Source organism: Uranotaenia lowii, chromosome 3 (genome assembly GCF_029784155.1).
Source record: "Uranotaenia lowii strain MFRU-FL chromosome 3, ASM2978415v1, whole genome shotgun sequence".
Taxonomy (NCBI): domain Eukaryota; kingdom Metazoa; phylum Arthropoda; class Insecta; order Diptera; family Culicidae; genus Uranotaenia; species Uranotaenia lowii.
The window spans coordinates 261920478-261926026 of NC_073693.1; the positions used below are offsets into that span (position 1 = coordinate 261920478).

General features: G+C 36.1%; 1 long non-coding RNA gene across 1 annotated transcript; it reads left to right on the plus strand.

Moving 5' to 3' along the window:
* Positions 1 to 3165: 3165 nt before the first annotated feature.
* On the plus strand, positions 3166 to 3897 carry LOC129750524 (uncharacterized). The gene is made up of 3 exons (XR_008738396.1): positions 3166 to 3546; positions 3637 to 3764; positions 3825 to 3897. It is a non-coding gene; the product is annotated as an uncharacterized LOC129750524 (long non-coding RNA).
* Positions 3898 to 5549: the final 1652 nt, after the last annotated feature.

Sequence of the window (5549 nt, forward strand, 5' to 3'; positions counted from 1 at the left end):
TTTAAAGTTTTCAAAATCAAACTAAGTTTTTCCCAATCTGAAACTCAACTTATAGGTTTTTAAACGTAGAAAAAAGTTTTTAGATATTTTAACTTTAGACATAGTTATTGATGATTATGCGGAAAAATTTCATGTTGATCAAAGTTACCCCGTTTTACGTCTTCGAGAATTTATGGCTTCAAGCGTTTCTGTCTTCTCTACACAACAAGAAAAATTCGTGTAATTTTAGATTGAAAACGATGCACGAAAACGGAACATCGTTTTCAATCTAAATTTACATCATCATTACATTGAGCCGTGTAAATTTAGACCATAAACGATGCAAGAAAAGAGAACAGCTTACTGTCGTGTAAAAATACACAGCGATGTAAAATTTTAGATATTCCTCGGGATATTTGCAATTTTTATGAAATATTGAAATATTATGAGTCTTGAGAAGAAAACTACACTACAGTTTGCTATTATTAAACATTTATTCAAAAAATCCTAAATAGTAAAGAAAAACCAAAGAGCACCCACCATCACGAGCACCGCCAGGCTGGGGCACGGTAGAATACGAATATATTCATATGCTGATATTTTAACCGCTCACTGGGGAAACCAAACGAAATTTCGTTCCGGACAGTCATTAATACAGGTCACTGCCGGGTCAGGAGGGATTTTTGCTCACATATGCCTCGGATTGTTCACGCAAATTCCTCTCCTGGCAATATTCTGGATCCCTGCCAGTGCAACATCTGCCGTCGCTGTAATCGAGAAACAAATAATTAATGTTTATAACATCATTCGTTTGTATTTTACTTTAGAAATTTACCACTTTAGCTATGTATAGAGATGCTTAAGCTGCGTATTGAAACGAAGACGTTCGGTTTCCGAAGAATGACTCGACTGGCAAATGGTATACAAAAAAAACAACAAACAAACAATTTCGTTCAATTTTAAATCAACAGATATAATTTTACACTGCTTGCGATATAAATTTCATTGGTCGCTTTATTTTTACATCACGGAATGTAAAAATATAGCAAAACAATTTATTCCTATTCGCTTTTTGAGAACAAACTAAAATTACATCAAAAAGAGTGGAAAATTACATCTTTTTTTGATTATACTTGAGAAAAAATAGATCACGCGTGTTTTAGATTCCGTATACTTTTAGAAATTTTTTGCTGTGTAGTGTAATTTTATGTCAAAAGCGATGCTTCAGTTTTGTGCATCCAATTTGACATAAATTTACACCAAAAAATTAATAGTGTGTATCTAAATTTGTGAAAGGGTCTACCAAAGGTGTCTTCCATAGTAACTGATCACTAGTTTTGCTAGAGTGACGTCATAATACACCGGATTGAAATGAAAATTGCCAAGGACGGGCAATCGATTTCAGGTATCAAATTTTGTGTAAGAGCCGAAAAAGGGGTCGATCATACAACACAAATATTGACGTTATTTTACATTGGATTGAGATAAAAATCACACACAAAAGTTTTTAAAAGCGGGCAATTGATTTTAGGTATCAACGATCGAACGATTTTTGTTTCTTAGAGACATAAATTTTGTTAATGGCTGTAACTTTAAAATTTATACAGTTAGGTTTGCAAGTTATAAGTGACAAATACAGTTTAAGTCATATTGACATTATTATGCATGGTATTTAGATGAAAATTGCACATAGGAGAGTTCAAAGACCAATCGATTTAAGGTATCAAACTTGTAGCAGGGGTCGGCCAAAGGGGTCATCCATATTTACTTTTTATTGTAAATTGGCAAACAAGAATATTAAAGAATGGGCAATCAATATCAGGAATCGAGTTTTGTATAAGGTATCAGCAAAAGGGTTCGTACATGTTAACTGTTTGAAGGTTTAGTGTTTTTGACGTCATTACCCGATAAGGAGACCATAAGAGGCCCTTGGAGCCAAAGGCGTATAAGTTACAAAATGGAAAAAATGGAGATAACACCATATGCTATTTTAATCAAAATTTTATATCACTATTTTCTTATGTTATGATCTCGTTGAAAAAATCCTGCTAACTGAAAATAACATTTTGTTTGGAGTCAAAGGGGTATAAGTGCAGCACTCATACCTTTTTGCCACCAAGATATTTACTTCTACCCTTTTGCAACCAACCCAAATGTCATTTCCAGTAAGAAGTGTTTTTTTCGCCGGGACGAAACATTAAGAAAAAAAGTAGAATTTAATTTGCATTTGGAAAGTAAATCATGTTTGTAAATTTACCATCAACAGTAAATCATTTCATTGCAATCAGTGATAATTCTAGTGAACGAAATTATACCAAATTTTTAATTTTGTCTATTTTAGCCCCAATAAATGAATTCAAATTTCCTGATTTCTTTTCATAATTATATAGAGTATGCAACTTATTTCGGGCATGGCTCAATATTTATTTGTATTACATGATTGGGTTAACGATTTGAGAGCGCCGATGTGGTCTAGCGGATAGGCTGGCGCGAGTCTGGTATTGGTATGCCAGGCGTACTGGGTTCGATTCCCGGTATCGGCAAGAAAAACTTTTGGGTTCGACTCCCATAAGTTGCCGACAGGTAAGATGTGTTTCATACTATAACTGACTATATAATAGGAATGTTCAATCAGTTGCCAGCTGGTCAGGTATATACACGGATGCCGGAATACCTGTAAGTAAACTAGCCCACCTGATTGATTCGTTCTTCCAAAATATACCTACATCAACACAATACATTCATCCATAACAGTTCATACGAAGCCATGGGGTCCGGGTATGATAGCGCGCTGAATTGAAGATTTGTCGAACATGATAATCTAAAGAATGCATGTAAGCACATACTTTGGCAGAAACTGCGGTGAATCCGTGCACCCATGGTGGATTACCAACATACATACATACATTACATGATTGGGTTAACGATGAAGCACTAGTCGTAAATGTACTGTTAAACGTCAACTCATAATGAGCGGAAGTCCATTTTCAATGTCCCATTTATCAGGAAAAGGTGCAGGAAACATGCATTGAATGAAAATTCATAGAGAAATACCTTTCACGCATTATTCTTATTATTATTCTGGTGAATATTTGTTGTTTGGAGAGAATTCCTCCAACTGACGAGCCAGGGTTGATTTTTCGACATGAAATCTCTCGACTGTATCAGAGTACACACTAAGATTGCAATTTCCCCCCTCAGGATAATGACTATCCGAATCACAGGGAAATTGCTTGATTTAAACGAAGTTCGAACGAAACCCCTCTCGAATCTCGGGGCGCTTCATTTCTTCTGAAATTCGCGATGAAATTCCTACGAACGTACAGGTGATCGCACAATCGTCCTGTATCACGGGAGAACCTCAGCTGTCAACCGTTTTTTGTCTCGCTTTTTATAAATAGTTTTTCTTTTTCGCCTTTGGCGGAAAGAAACGTAAAGTTTCCATTTGTGACGACAAAGCCCAAAGCAAACATCAAGGAAATCAGCGGCGAAATGTTGCTCTTACGGCCATTTAGGACACTTCCTCCAGACGAGCCATCCATCAGCCAAGGAAAAACAGTGAAAAAAGTGAGCCGTAAATTGTGTTGTCTTAAAAAAAAAAGAAGTAATTCACTTGATACCACTATCGAAAATTCTTATTTTTTATCTATTTCATAGATGCGGCCAGGATTCAGCGGAAACATCGGTGATGCTGGTAGCCAGGCGGGAGGAACCTCTACGCCAAGGGATCTACCGGCCGTTGAAATTGGCCGTCGCAACATACTTTGTTGCACACCAAGTTTCAGGTATTTGTTGTCAGAATAAATAGTTACATGAAGAATTACTTTCCATTGTTTTTTTTTCAGGCAATATACCGGAAGAATACAAACAGAATGCAGCAGCCATTTGATATTATTAAAAAAAATTCATCAATAAAAGTTCGTTCAATTTTAACATGGGTTTTTTGTGCGAAATATATCCGTATTTTACATGTAAATTTTGAAAGAAAACAGTCTCGAGGCTACAGGATAATTTCGAAACCTTCCTGAAAACCACAGGAGAACATCGTTTCGACCCTACAGGTAATTTTGACAGTTGTTTTCCTGTAGTGATTTTCTGTCCCGAGATTTGTCCTGTAATTTCAGCTGTTGAAAATACAGGACGAAATCGTTCCGACCACAGGAGAAAAGATTAAGTGTGTACATTTCCCATCATAACAGTAAAATATGAATGTGTTAATAAATTATTCGACTTTCATCTTATTAAATTCCTATGTTTTCTGAATCATATCAACAAGAAAAAATCACCTGAAAAAGGAAATCTGTTGATGGCAAAGGGGTATAAGTGAATTTAATTGGTGGCAAAGGAATATAAGTGCATGTGTGTGGAGCCAAAGGAGTATAAGTGCAAAAATCAAAAATTATGTGTCGTCTCAATTAACATAAAATAGACGTTGTTTTTCTCAAAAATGATGTCAAATGATTTGTTTTTATTTTCGAAGATCAAACACATTGAAAATTTCCATAACAAATATCTATGGAATTTATTGGAACATAATAAACTTTCAGTGCTTTTTTCTCGAAATCAGCTTTTATGTACATATACCCCTTTTGCTCCAAGTGCCTCAATTCTAAACTATCAGATTTACAAATACTTACAATTTTCTTTTTATCAACAGTTTTTTGCAGTGAATATTAAAGATTCGCCGGTTGTTCTATGAAATATGTTTTTTTTTAAGTTCATTAATCTTATCTTATTTCATATTTTTCGAAATTCATCTGATTTTGTTCAGTGAAATTCAAGGGGAGGAGGAGAAGCAGTGTACAGCTTATATTGTAGACTTATTTGCAGCTGAACTCCCCCCTCCCCTCCCCGTCAGCCACCCTTCCACCTTCTTTTGCTCTCTCAAAATGATAGTTTTTCAACCAGATATTGAAGTTCCTTCATTTTGACTGATTTTTGAAATTCAGAAAGTGGAAAATTTGAAAGAAAAATTAATCGATGAAGCCTTGAGTGTAAAATTGAACGCATTTTCGCTTGATGCACTCCATCGAAGTCTTTACAGTGACATCCGGTACCAGTTTCTCAGTTTTTTTTTCCATTTTCTTAACATGTCCTTCTAGTCTTTGACTGTCTTGTTGCTCTTCCGAAGTTCACGCTTCATTATTGCCCAGTACTGCTCCACCGGGCGCAGCTCCGGAAAATTTGGCTGATTCATGTCGTTTGGAACACAATGGACAGAATTGGATTCATACCACTCCAGGACACTTTGAGAATGGTGGCATCTGACCAGAATAGCGGAGCTTCGTCATGCTGCTGCAAGAACGTCAAAAGGTGCTTCTCGAGGCACTCAGATTTGTAGATCTCGCCATTTACTCTGCTTTTTGTCACGAAAGGCTTACTTTTCAGTCCGCGAGATCAGATGGCCTGCCAAACAAGATATTTGGAGGTGAACTTCGACATTTTCTTCTTCTTGAATTCGTCGTCCACATCGTACTTGTTCTTGCCGGTGAAAAACTTCAACCTCAGAATTTGCTTAAAATCGGCTTTTATAAACGATTCGTCGTCGTTCCATCACGGTTTGAAAAGTT